The following is a 14,606-nucleotide window of genomic DNA, read 5'->3' on the forward strand; positions in this document are numbered from 1 at the left end:
GGGTCGTTTATTTTTCTGGAATTGAGCTGCAGGAGTTGCTTGTATATTTTTGAGATTAGTTGTTTGTCAGTTGCTTCATTTGCTATTATTTTCTCCCATTCTGATGGCTGTCTTTTCACCTTGCTTAGAGTTTCCTTTGTTGTGCAGAAGCTTTTAATTTTAATTAGGTCCCATTTGTTTATTTTTGTTTTTATTTTCAATAGTCTGGGAGGTGGATCATAGAGGATCCTGCTGTGATTTATGTCGGAGAGTGTTTTGCCTATGTTCTCCTCTAGGAGTTGTATAGTTTCTGGTCTTACATTTAGATCTTTAATCCATTTTGAGTTTATTTTTGTATATGGTGTTAGACAGAGAAGGCAATGGCACCCCACTCCAGTACTCTTGCCTGGAATATCCCATGGATGGAGAAGCCTGGTGGGCTGCAGTCCATGGGGTCAGTAAGAGTCGGACACGACTAAGCGACTTTACTTTCACCTTTCACTTTCATGCATTGGAGAAGGAAATGGCAACCCACTCCAGTGTTCTTGCCTGGAGAATCCCAGGAACAGGGGAGCCTGGTGGGCTGCCGTCTATGGGGTCGTACAGAGTTGGACACGACTGAAGAGACTTAGCAGCAGCAGCAGCATGGTGTTAGAAAGTGTTCTAGTTTCATTCTTTACAAGTGGTTGACCAGTTTTCCCAGCACCACTTGTTAAAAGAGATTGTCTTTTGTCCATTGTATATTCTTGCCTCCTTTGTCAAAGATAAGGTGCTCAGCATTACTCATTATCAGAGAAATGCAAATCAAAACCACAATAAGGTACCATTTCACGCCAGTCAGAATGGCTGCTATCCAAATGTCTACAAGCAATAAATGCTGGAGAGGGTGTGGAGAAAAGGGAACCCTTTTACACTGTTGTGGGAATGCAAACTAGTACAGCCACTATGGAAAACAGTGTGGAGATTCCTTAAAAAACTGGAACTAGAATGGCCTTATGACCCAGCAATCCCACTACTGGGCATACACACCAAGGAAACCAGAATTGAAAGAGACATGTGTACCCCAATGTTCATCACAGCACTGTTCATAATAGCCAGGACATGGAAGCAACCTAGATGTCCATCAGCAGACGAATGGATAAGAAAGCTGTGGTACATATACACAATGGAGTATTACTCGGCCATTAAAAAGAATACATTTGAATCAGTTCTAATGAGGAGGATGAAACTGGAGCCTATCATACAGAGTGAAGTAAGCCAGAAAGAAAAACACCAATACAGTATATTAATGCATATATATGGAATTTAGAAAAATGGTAATGATAACCCTGTATGCGAGACAGCAAAAGAGACACAGATATATACAGCAGTCTTATGGACTCTGTGGGAGAGGGCGAGGGTGGGATGATTTGGGAGAATGGCATTGAAACATGTATAATATCATATGTGAAATGAATTGCCAGTCCAGTTTCGAGGCATGAGACAGGATGCTCAGGGCTGGTGCACTGGGATGACCCAGAGGGATGGGATGGGGAAGGTGGTGGGAGGGGGGTTCTGGATGGGGAACACGTGTATTCCCGTGGTGGACTCATGTTGATGTATGGCAAAACCAATACAATACTGTAAAGTAATTAGCCTCCAATTAAAATAAATAAATTTATAGTTAAAAAAAAAGAAAGATAAGCAATAAAATTTAAATATGTATAATTTGACTGTTTGCCATTTTCCTTTTTTGATAATGTTAGTTTACTAAGAGCTTAGCCAAAATATACTGGAGAACTGCCTCACATAAAGATCAGAAATCCCTGCCATCTGATGTACAGAAATGAAAACCAGAGTGATAAATGTCAAGCCAGAAATTCACTAACCCTACTACAGAAAACTTCTACTTGAAAACAACAACAGTCCATAAAACATTAATGGTATGTTAAATCAGATGACAACTTTAAAATTCTTAAATCAGGGAATCTCCATTTTAAATTAAAACTTCATGTGAAATGTTGCAGATTCTCACATAAAATGGTTATTCAGAGAAAAAAATAACTGGTCCCGAGAAATGTGTGTATATATGAGTGTGAATGTATGTGTCTCTATAGATTTCTGGTTAGTCTCACAATCCAACTTAACAAGAATTCATGTTATGAAACCTAAAGGTCAACCCAAACTTGACTTTCTTTTTTGCACTCCAGTTGATCTTATCCTCTACCACAACACAAGGGATAATAAAGGGCAGGGTCTATTTTCTTCATTATTGAGGTGTAATTGACATGCAATAAACATATATAAAGTATGTAGTTTGATAAGTTATGACATGCATTTACCTGAGTAACCATCACCACAATCAGTATGGTGAACATATCCATCAGCCCTGAAAGTTTATTATTGCCCCTATGAAATATCTCCCTCCCCGCTTCTCCACTGTTTCCTTTCTCCTTCTCCTCAATCCCCAGACAACCACTGATCTGCTTTCTGTCACTGTAGCTTAATTTGAATTTTCTAAACATTTTTGTAAACTGGATCAAACAAAACAAACTCTTCTTGTTGTCTGACTTTTCTTACTCAGCATAATTATTTGGAGATTATCCACATTGTGTGTGTACGAGTAGTTCAGTCTTCTTTCTTGCTGGGTAGTATTCCATTTTATGAATGTTACACAATGTATCTATGCAGCCCCTTATCACTGGACATTTGAGTTTTTTCCCAAATGTCGACTATCATATGTAAAACTGCTATCTGCATTTATGTCCAAGATTTTGTACTGACCTATAATTTCCATCATCTTAGGTAAGTAACTAGGACTAGAGTGAATAGACCATATGGTAACAGTAGGTTTAAATTTTTAGGAAACTACCAAATCACTTTGTACAGAGGTTTTACTATTTAAATTTCCACCACCAGTGGGTGGGAGTTCCTCCTCATTTTTGTTAACACTTGGCATGGCCAATCATCTAGCTCGAGCCACTCGAATAGGCAAAAAGTACTATCGGGTTGTGTTTTTAATTTTAATTTCTCTCTTGAGCATCTTTTCATGCGCTTACTTATAGTTAATATTTTCTCTGGAGACAAGTCTATTGAAAGATTTTACACAGGTCATTACTGGGCTGTTTGTTTCATAATTATTAAATTTTGAGGGTTCTTTATATATTCTGGAAACAAGATCTTCATCAGATATAACATTTGCAAATATTTTCTCACAAAATATGAACTGTCTTCTCATACTCTTAACAAATTCCTTAAAAGACCATAAATTTTAAATGTTGATGAAGTTTAATTTATTTTTTTTTCTTATATAGATTGTGCTTTTGTATTGTAGTTAATAAATCTTTGTCTACCTCAAGGTCACAAACATTTTCTGCGATGTGCTCTGCTGGAATATTCAGCTTTAGGTTCTACATTTAGATTTTTGATTCATTTTAAGTTAATTAAAGATTGAAGTTGTTTTTATTTTTGCATGTGGATATTCAATTTTTTCAGCACCATTTGTTGGAAAGGTCTCAATGAGCTATAATCAAGGTGTCATCAGGGCTGTGTTTCTTTTGGAGCATCCAGGGGAGAATTCTTTTTTTCTGCTTTATCTAGTTCCATCTACATCCTTAATTTCCTTTGCCACATAACCTAATATAGTCAATGTTCCAGAGGTTAACATATGGACATCTTTGGGGGTGCTGGGCATTACTTTGGCTACAACACATAGTTACAGAAATTCATGTTTTCCTATTCTAAAAACCTTCCTCCATCCTTTATGATAAGTCTGCTACCATAACTAATTATTTTAACACACTACAGAGGCTAATTCCCATTTCCTAGCAGTTAGCCTTGTCCTAAAGCAGTTCAACGAACAGCGCCCTCCTTTAATGCATGAAAATCAATGTCCGTATCATAACATATAATAAATCACTTATTTAATCTAGAAAACTGCATGTCTATTTCTATTTTTGAGAAGCAGCAATGAAATATGCAACCACAAGTTCTAAGCAAATATCTGTTATAGTAATCCCATAGATGAATTTTTTCATTGAGTGGGTTATCATATGCAATACCTTTAATGAAATTCTCAATTCTAAGCATATTTGATTCAGGGGAACCAAAATAGTAATCATAGTTGCTATTTACTCAGTACTTACCATATATCAGGTATCTGTGAAACACGCATCGCCTTGCTTAATCTTTACAACAGACTACAACAACTTAATCATACGACAAACGACTTACAAACACAGGTAGGCTTTCTTCTCCCTATTACAGAGACAGCTGAGGTACAGAGTAACAGAAACATTACATAATCTGCCAAAGGTCGTATCTTTAGCGTGTCAGGGAGCCACTGCTGATGCCTAGCCATGAGACCACACAGCAGTGATGCAACACTAAAGGAGCCACACACAGGATGGCAGGGGTAACACTAGGAAATGCCCAGAGACCTGAAGTTTTCTTCTTAGGTTTTGATATCAAATCAGCCCTTGACCTGCCCATCATCTCACAGTTCTCTCAGGTTTTACCTTGTATTGATAAGCTTCAGCTAGATTATGCTGCAGTAACAAATGACCCCAGAATCTTTGTGATTTTCAACAACAAAAATTAACTTTTCAACTTACATTGCGTGGGCATGACTGACAGCTCCCATCCGGAACAGGAAGTTCACCTGAAAGAGAGAGAGCAAAGATGGAACGCTCTGAAAGGGGCATGTGAGTGTACTGCTCACTTTCCGTTGGTCAAAGTAAGTCGCAAGACCAAGCTTGACGTCTGTTAAACAGAAAAGCATAATCTTTCTATAGAAAGAGGCAATAAATTTGGGGAACAAAAGCAAAATCTATCACAAACCTCATGATTCATCTTTCCATTTCTCTGGCTTACTCTAAGCCCTCCCCTTCTGCATCTTTGCCCACTGGTTTCTCTAGCTCTCAACTATCCCTATATCTGTCCTTTGTCGCAATGAACTTTTCTCTATTTCCCTGTTTTAGTGCTTGCCAGGTGCACATCTGTTAAATGAACCCCTTCACTTGGGTCTGGGGATTTTCCCCTACAAATGGCTCTAACAGAGCCCCAGTGTCCAGGGATCCACTTCTCTGGCATTAGTTTACATAGATATTTCCTGAATTTACTGAATGACTTGAGTTTGAATCTTAAAAAAAAAAAAAAATCACATTCCATTCTTAGCAGATAGCCTGAAGGAAGAATGAGGAGCACTACTATTCTAGTTATAGACAAAATTAAGCGAGGGGGAAATACTTCTTGGTCATAGCTCCCACCCCCAACTTCTTGCACCTGCACACACTACAGTCATTATTACACGTGTCAGGAGTCGCTAGATTATAACCTGTGCTTTTGAGGTTCATGTAAAATAGACTAAATTTCTTTTGTGTCACTCAGACTCCTATTGTTTTAAAAATTAATTTTAAGATACTTATAGCCATGTGTGGGTCTGCCTAATCTTTTGAAAGCAGTTTATAAAAATCTCATTTGCTTGTGGTATACATTTAAACTGCTTTAAATTGTATATAAACATCACCTATCGGTCAAGAACTGATTATTCTAAAAGGATGTGCATTGTGTCCTCAAAACCTGCAACATTGATCAACACTAACTAGATCCTTAAACATACTGTGGAAAATGAGAAGGCAGTGCCTGAGTGTTATACCTATGTCTCTATCAAACATTCACTCTGGAGTGTCTCTTTATAACCCCAAACTGATATACTGAATTGTATAATTAAACCCAGATTGATATATCTAATTATATCAACAATTTTTAATCCACTTTCTCCTGTTCATCCTTCACCCCCGACTCCCATGCCCACCAACAACTCACTCTTTCTATATTTCCCAGGTTGTAAAAATGTGCCATCATTTACTCAAGTGCCCAAGACAGACTCTAGGGATCCTAACAGACTCTTAAGCATCTCACCTCCCTCACCAGCTCAGCTACCAAGCCTTCACACCTTCTGTATGCTTTTCAAATTTGTCAGTATTCCCCATTTCTACCACCTGTGCCCTGGTTTATACCTGCATCACATCATACTAAAAGCTTTGAGCAATCTCCTTATTGGACTCACTTCTCACCCTTAGCTGACACTGTGCTATCTATGCAACACAAATCTCATTGTGTTACTTTACTACTTAAAATTTTTTAATTATAAGGTCTACCACTTATCAAGCCTACTGTGGTAATCAATTTAAGAATTTTCCATGGAACAGTTCATAACAGTCTCACAACAACCCTGTAGTTGAGATACTAATATTATCTATGATTAATGTAAGAAAACTCATGCACAGAAAGGAGACATAATAATATAAAGCCCCAGATTCAAACGCAGGACGTATGTTTCCAGAGTTCCTCTTCTTCAGTACCACACTATTATATTGCATTTTTCTACTTATATTTATTCACTACTCAGAAACAACGCCTCCCATCCAGCTTCAGGATAAGCTGCGAAGGCCTATAAGGCCCTTTGTGGTATATCTCTTCTCCGTCTCTCCAGCCTCATCTCTTTCTGCACTTCGTTGGCCTCAGTCCTGTGCAAACATTTGTATCTGCTATATGCATCATGCTCTGTCAAGCTCACTCATATCCCTGTGCCTTTTTTATACCATTCCCTCCCCTTAGAGTATATGTCCTGTTCTTTTCTTCCTGCTCACTTCTTGAGACTAAGTTCAAATATCACCTCCTCTAGCAACTATTTTTGTCCCAAGTGTTTCTCTTCTGGGTACCCTTGGCACCATGTGCATACGCATCATTACTATCATGTCATGTCTCTGACAGAGCTAAAGTACTAGTCAGCTTTTTCATGTACTTTGGAGCTACCTGAGAACAAGGACTATTGCACAATATGAGAATTTTTAATGGTACTGAGCACAACGTATGTGTTTAAGACATGTTTTGATAAATAGATGGATGGATGAATGAATAGATAACCGTTACACCTGCACTGCTCTATATGGTAGCCATTAGCTACATGGGACTATTAACCACTTAACGTGGCTGTCTGAGGAGGCCTTCCAAATAGCTGTGAAAAGAAGAGAAGTGAAAAGCAAAGGAGAAAAGGAAAGATATAAGCAGCTGAATGCAGAGTTCCAAAGAATAGGAAGAAGAGATAAGAAAACCTTCCTCAGTGATCAATGCAAAGAAATAGAGAAAAACAACAGAAAGGGAAAGACTAGAGATCTCTTCAAGAAAATTAGAGATACCAAGGGAACATTTCATGCAAAGATGGGCTCGATAAAGGACAGAAATGGTATGGACCTAACAGAAGCAGAAGATATTGAGAAGAGGTGGCAGGAATACACAGAAGAACTGTACAAAAAAGATCTTCACGACCAGATAATCATGATGGTGTGATCACTGACCTAGAGCCAGACATCCTGGAATGTGAAGTCAAGTGGGCTTTAGAAAGCATCACTACGAACAAAGCTAGTGGAGGTGATGGAATTCCAGTTGAGCTATTCCAAATCCTGAAAGATGATGCTGTGAAAGTGCCGCACTCAATATGCCAGCAAATTTGGAAAACTCAGCAGTGGCCACAGGACTGGAAAAGGTCCGTCTTCATTCCAATCCCAAAGAAAGGCAATGCCAAAGAATGCGCAAACTACCACAAAATTGCACTCATCTCACACGCTAGTAAAGTAATGCTCAAAATTCTCCAAGCCAGCTTTCAGCAATACGTGAACCGTGAACTTCCAGATGTTCAAGCTGGTTTTAGAAAAGGTAGAGCAGCCAGAGATCAAATTGCCAACATCTGCTGGGTCATGGAAAAAGCAAGAGAGTTCCAGAAAAACATCTATTTCTGCTTTATTGACTATGCCAAAGCCTTTGACTGTGTGGATCACAATAAACTGTGGAAAATTCTGAAAGAGATGGGAATACCAGACCACCTGACCTGCCTTTTGAGAAATCTGTATGCAGGTCAGGAAGCAACAGTTAGAACTCTACATGGAACAACAGACTTGTTCCAAATAGGAAAAGGAGTATGTCAAGGCTGTATATTGTCACCCTGCTTATTTAACTTATATGCAGAGTACATCATGAGAAACACTGGACTGGAGGAAACACAAGCTGGAATCAAGATTGCTGGGAGAAATATCAATAACCTCAGATATGCAGATGACACCACCCTTATGGCAGAAAGTGAAGAGGAACTAAAAAGCCTCTTGATGAAAGTGAAAGAGGAGAGTGAAAAAGTTGGCTTAAAGCTCAACATTCAGAAAACGAAGATCATGGCATCTGGTCCCATCAATTCATGGGAAATAGATGGGGAAACAGTGGAAACAGTGTCAGACTTCATTTTTTGGGGCTCCAAAATCACTGCAGATGGTGACTACAGCCACGAAATTAAAAAACACATACTCCTTGGAAGAAAAGTTATGACCAACCTAGATAGTATATTCAAAAGCAGAGACATTACTTTGCCAACAAAGGTCCGTCTAGTCAAGGCTATGGTTTTTCCAGTGGTCACTTATGGATGTGAGAGTTGGACTGTGAAGAAAGCTGAGTGCCGAAGATTGATGCTTTTGAACTGTGGTGTTGGAAAAGACTCTTGAGAGTCCCTTGGACTGCAAGGAGATCCAACCAGTCCATTCTAAAGTTCAGCCCTGGGTGTTCTTTGGAAGGAATGATGCTAAAGCTGAAACTCCAGTACTTTGGCCACCTCATGTGAAGAATTGACTCACTGGAAAAGACTCTGATGCTGGGAGGAATTGGGGGCAGGAGGAGAAGGGGATGACAGAGGATTGAGATGGCTGGATGGCCTCACCGACTCGATGGACATGAGTTTGAGTGAAGTCCGGGAGTTGGTGATGGACAGGGAGGCCCGGCGTGCTGTGATTCATGGGGTTGCAAAGGAGTCGGACACGACTGAGTGACTGAACTGACTGTCGTTAGTCTGAATCTAGATATACTGAAATGTAAAATATACAATGGATTTTTAAAACTATGTATGACAAATGTACATATGTATATATACATATTTCATGGATAGTTTTTTTTTTTTTACATTGACCATATGTTGAAGTGGCCTTCCCTTCTAGTTCAATTGGTAAAGAATCTGCCTGCAATGCAGGAAACCCTGGTTCAAAGGGATAGGCTACCCACTCCAGAATTCTTGGGCTTCCCTGGTGGCTCAGCTGGTAAAGAATCCATCTGCAATGAGGGAGACCTGGGTTCAATCCCTGGGTTGGAAAGATCTCCCGGAGAAAGGAAAGGCTATGCACTCCAGTATTCTGGTCTAGAGAATTTCATGGACTTGTATAGTCCATGGGGTCGAAAAGAACTGGACAAGACTGAGTGACTTTTACTTTCATATGTGGAAGTAATAATAGATTATGTATTTGGTTAAGTAAAATTTATAATTAAAATTAATTTTACTGTTTATTTAACAGCACTTGTTTATTATGCTATTAGAAAATTTAAAATCATGTATGTGACTTGTATTAGGGCTTCCCAGGTGGCACTAGTGGATTCTTTACTGTCTGAGCCACCAGGGAAGCCCAGTAGTAAAGAATTTACCTACAGTGCAGGAGACACAGGAGATGTGGGTTCGATCCCTGGGTCGGGAATATCCCCTGGAGTAGGAAATGGCAACCCACTCCAGTATTCTTGCCTGGAAAATCACAGGGACAGAGGAGCCTGGTAGGCTGCAGATCATGGGCTGGCAAAGAGTCAGACACGGCTGAGCGATAGCACTCACACATGGCTTGTATTATATTCCTATTTTGCAATGCTGCCTTGGAGAAATGGATTGAGATGGCTAGTGGATGCTGGTTAGCAATGCTGGTTTAGGCCACAAGATGGTGATTTGGGGACAACATTGATTTCTGAGCAGAGGTACAGCTGGAAAGAAAATTCAAAGGTAAGAGAGTAGAGAGCTGTGTCTGTGGCAACAACCTAGTCAGGGCCTCTGGATTGTCCCATTACTGAAAGTTGGCAACTGATGGGAAAACTACTCATTTAGGAGGCAGGGGAAGATACAGCTATGTTTACTGTAGATTGAGAGTAAGCAAAAGAAATCACAAGCCAAAGCAAAGTAGGCACTGTGTGACACAGAACTAAACACTGTCTAGGTATTCCGCATTCCCTGATTCATACCAGTGGGAACCTGAACTCTAAGGGAGGCATACGAGCAAGAGGAGCCTAGGCACAGTGAAGAGTAAGTCAGAAGACAACCAAACACTCACACAGTTGTATGTGTCCACCACAGAGCCTGGAACATAGTAGGTGTTCAATTAACAATTGTGGGATGAATAAGTGAATGAATCAGTACCAAAGCAGGTCTACAAGGAGCCAGAAGAGCAGCTGGGTTTTATGGTAAACTCCAGTACTCTTGCCTGGAAAATCCCATGGACGGAGGAGCCTGGTGGGCTGCAGTCCATGGGGTCGCTAGGAGTCTGGACACGAGTGAGCGACTTCACTTTCACTCTTCACTTTTATGCATTGGAGAAGGAAATGGCAACCCACTCCACTGTTCTTGCCTGGAGAATCCCAGGGACGGGGGAGCCTGGTGGGCTGCCGTCTATGGGGTCACACAGAGTCAGACACTACTGAAGCAACTTGCAGCAGCAGCAGCAAGGGTTAAATGGAAATATGTTTAGCCTCGTGATTCCTTTATTTCCGGTTCTTTTAGGGGCTGCTGTGTTGTGAATCCAGGTAGAAGAACTTATGCTGGCATTGAATTTACTTAGAAAAATGTGATCTAGGCTCTAACAGGTCTCTAAACTCCTGTTTTATATTGTTTTAAATTTGGGTTTGGTATTGTTTTGTTTTACTTAGTGTTTTCTTTAGTGTTAGGATCCAAAACCAGAAATAAAATGTTTGGTGGTCACTGGATCAGGACAGGAATTCTTTAATCTAATAAAATATAACTTATTCACAGTACAATTTTTCTGGCAATCTTAAGGAACCTGGAAGTAATCAATTAGTATGTTGAAGCATCAATATGGATGTCTCAAAATCCACACCTTAGAAACTATGCACTTGACTTATAGACATAAGTTTGATATTCAGGTCTATCTACTGATAAAAATTAAAACCGGAAATAATCATCATTTTTGAGCCATTACGGGACATAGTGTTTTATTCTAGGAAAGAGATACTGTTTCCATTCCTGTTCATTTGACTCACAGTGAATAGCTCCTTGAGGGAAGTAGTGCTCTATCATCCTCATACTGCAGATTAAAAAACCGTATGAGACTCGCCAAAGGTTGCCCAAATAACGGGTTGTGAAACCAAGTCCAAATCATAATTTGTAGACTCTAAGTTGGGATCTATTTTTCCTAAGTGAAATTGCCATCGTTAGCATTTGGTGCAAATTCCAAGTCAGAGCACAAATTTTGCCTTGAGTTGATGGGTTTGAAACCTGCAAATGGATTGAAAAGATTAGACTCTGAATTATGTGTGTGTGTGCGTATGCTTAGTCACTTCAGTCATGTCCAGCTCTTTGCGACCCAATGGATTGTAGCTCACCAGGCTCCTCTGTCCATGGGACTCTCCAGACAATAATACTGGAGTGGGTTGCCATGCCCTCCTCCAGGGGATCCTTTCTGACCCAGGGATCGAACCTGTGTCTCTTAGGTCTCCTGTATTGGCAGGCAGGTTCTTTACCACTCGCCCATCCAGGAAGCCCAATTTATATGTGTCTGACTCCAAATATAGTAATATTAACTGTGATGTTGGACTACTTTAGTAGCAGATTGGCAGAACCCCTGCTAAAGATGGACACACCAGCAGTCGATAGGACTTGATAACTGTGGCCTCATGAGTAATGCAAGTCCTCTACTTTTAGGCTGGTCAGGTAAACTAATCATTGCAGTACACTGTGATTTATTGCCGTGAATGGCTTCTCAGAGAAGGTGACACCTGGATCTGAGACTGGAGAGACAAACGGTTCTGGCAAGAAGAGTAGCAGATGGTTTTTCCAGGCAGAACAAAAACACTGACAAAAAAGTCCATGGCATGTTCAACAACTACAAAGGAGAAGAAAAACTGTGCAAGGAGACAGAGAGAGAGAACAGACTAGAGACATGGGCATGGTCAAGGCATAGTGGTGGCCCTCACACATTAAACTCTGTGTGATGGGCTAAAGGAGCCACAGAAGGCTTTGAAGAGAGTTATACCATTAGATTGAATTTTTAAAAAATTATGTATAGACTGAAGTTTCTAGATTGCTACGGTGTGAGAAACAGGAGAGAGAAGTTAAGATAAGAGGAAAAGAGATGACAAAAGATGCTGTGGTGGTAATCCAGATGAGAAATTAAAGGGCGAGAGGGACGGAGAGATGTGGATGGATCTGAATGCTGCCAAGGAGGTAGAATTCAAGACTTAGTGTTTATTTGGATACAGATAATGAGGGAGAAAAAAAGGGTGTCCTGGATGCTGCTGCTGCTGCTGCTAAGTCGCTTCAGTCGTGTCCGACTCTGTGCAACCCCATCAACAGCAGCCCACCAGGCTCCCCTGTCCCTGGGATTCTCCAGGCAAGAACGCTGGAGTGGGTTGCCATTTCCTTCTCCAATGCCTGAAAGTGAAAAGTGAAAGTGAAGTCGCTCAGTCGTGTCCGACTCTTCACGAGCCCATGGACTGCAGCCCACCAGGCTCCTCCGTCCATGGGATTTTTTTCCAAGCAAGAGTACTGGAGTGGGTGGCCATTGCCTTATCCCTGGATGATGCTAGGACTTCTGTTCTGGGCAGCTGGGTATACAGCAATGTCCTTAACCAATGTAAAGAACACAGGAGAAACATCCCCAGAGAAAGTGAGCGAGGGGCTCCATTTGTGACTTGCTGATTTTGAGGTGCCTCCATGCTATTCAAGAAAAGGTGACCCATGATCACTTAGAGAAACAGTTCTGGAATACAGAAGATAGCTCTTGGCTAGAGATGCACAGTTTTGGAGCTATCACAAAAGGAACACATGCCTGAAGGATCATTCAAAGAGGAAAATTAAGAGGGAGGGTTGTCTTGTAAACCTAAGGATCCTTTTTTTCTGGAGATTCTAGATGTGCAGTAATGCTTTTATTATACCCTGCATTATAACTGACAAAGTGATGAACACTGACTCGACTCACAACAGTTCCTGTGGGAAGCAGTACACTATCACTCTCACATTACAGATTTAAAAACTGAGGCTAAAGTTAATTATGAGACTTGCCAAAGGTCGCCCAGCTAATGAGTTGTGGAGCCACATTCAAATCATAATTTTCAGACTCTAAATGGGGGTCTGTTTTCACTAAACCAAATTGCTATTATTAATATTTTGTGCCCATTCCAAGTCAGAGAGTATGAATTTTGATTTGAGTTGATGGGGTTGAAACATGCAAATGTACCTGAAATGTATCCTCATCTAGCAAAATATCAAGGTTTCAAGCCATCTAGATCAGTGTTGGAGACACCTGCCTAGACTATTAGCCTCGTCTGCCAGCACCGAAACCTAAAAGTGTATCTGCAGTCAGGCTGTCTTTCAAATTAATAGGTCAGCCTGGAAAACAGCCAAAATGATCAACCTTCCAGGCTTTGTGACATGAAAGCCTTCAGATCTTTCCCAACAAAGCCCATTAAAAGGATCTTAAGCCCTTGAGGCTGAAAACAAACGTGACATTCTGCTGCATTCAATAATAATTTGCTTCTGAGCATTTGTTTGCCATTATTTTCTGTGGCCCCTTTGTAGGATTTGCGTTGAGATCTCCCATACTGACAGACCAAAATGAATTCATTGTAAATTCCTCTGGTGTATGAATAAAACTCAAAATAAGGAAAGGGTAAAGATAAGCATAGAAAAAAATAGAGAAGGTGAATTCAATTAATCAATTTTTTGGTCCCTATGAAACTGGAAGCATAAGCTTACTAAAACAGAGCTGTCCCAGTTAGAAGCCAATCAGAAGGACCATTGTGATTGCCTAGACTGTCAGAAGAATATAGACATGTCTAGCAAAATATTTTAAATGAAGTCTCTGAATTTATCTTATGGGAAGGTGGGTTACAAAGTGGGCTTCCCTGATAGCTCAGTTGGTAAAGAATCCGCCTGCAATGTAGGAGACCGGGGTTCAATTCCTGGGTGGGGAAGATACCCTGGAGAAGGGATAGGCTACCCACTCCAGTATTCTTGGGTTACAAAGTATTACATAACTAACAATTAATTTTGGCTGAGTTTGTACTGCAATTAGGTGGCACCAGTGGTAAAGAACCCACCTGCCAATGCAGGAGACATAAGAGATACAGGTTCCATCCCTGCATTGGGAAGATCCCTTGGAGGAAGGCATGGCAATCCACTCCAGTATTCTTGCCTGAAGAATCCCATGGACAGAGGAGCCTGGTGGACTACAGTCCACGGGGTCACAAAGAGTCTGACACAACCGAAGAATCTTAGCACAGCACACAAAACACAGCACAATATTCAGAAGTGTCCTAATTAACAACCTTAACCAACTAAGTATTGCAAATTTGACTGAGCAACTTATCTATGTTTTAGAAGTTTCCTGTTTCTGTAACAAGTAACAAAATGGTACTGGGTCAAATTGCTTTTGCTACATAATAAATCAATACTTAGTGTCTTAAGAAAGCCATCATTATTTAGCTCAGGTTTCTATGGGTCATCTATGTCACTCTTCTGTTCTGATCTTTGTTTGGCTGATCTCTCTTGGGTTCTTTCATGA

General features: G+C 40.4%; 1 protein-coding gene across 45 annotated transcripts in view; it reads right to left on the reverse strand.

The window, feature by feature from the left end:
• DKK2 (dickkopf WNT signaling pathway inhibitor 2) overlaps positions 1–14,606 on the reverse strand; it is a 583,019-nt gene that overhangs the window by 379,610 nt on the left and 188,803 nt on the right. For all 45 annotated transcript variants that reach the window (XR_008716848.1, XR_008716834.1, XR_008716811.1 and 42 more), the window contains one exon: positions 4,572–4,618. The gene's annotated coding sequence lies outside the window, so the exon portion shown is untranslated. The remainder of the gene's footprint in view (positions 1–4,571; positions 4,619–14,606) is intronic.

This window comes from Bubalus kerabau, chromosome 7 (genome assembly GCF_029407905.1).
Source record: "Bubalus kerabau isolate K-KA32 ecotype Philippines breed swamp buffalo chromosome 7, PCC_UOA_SB_1v2, whole genome shotgun sequence".
NCBI classification, from domain to species: Eukaryota; Metazoa; Chordata; class Mammalia; order Artiodactyla; family Bovidae; genus Bubalus; species Bubalus kerabau.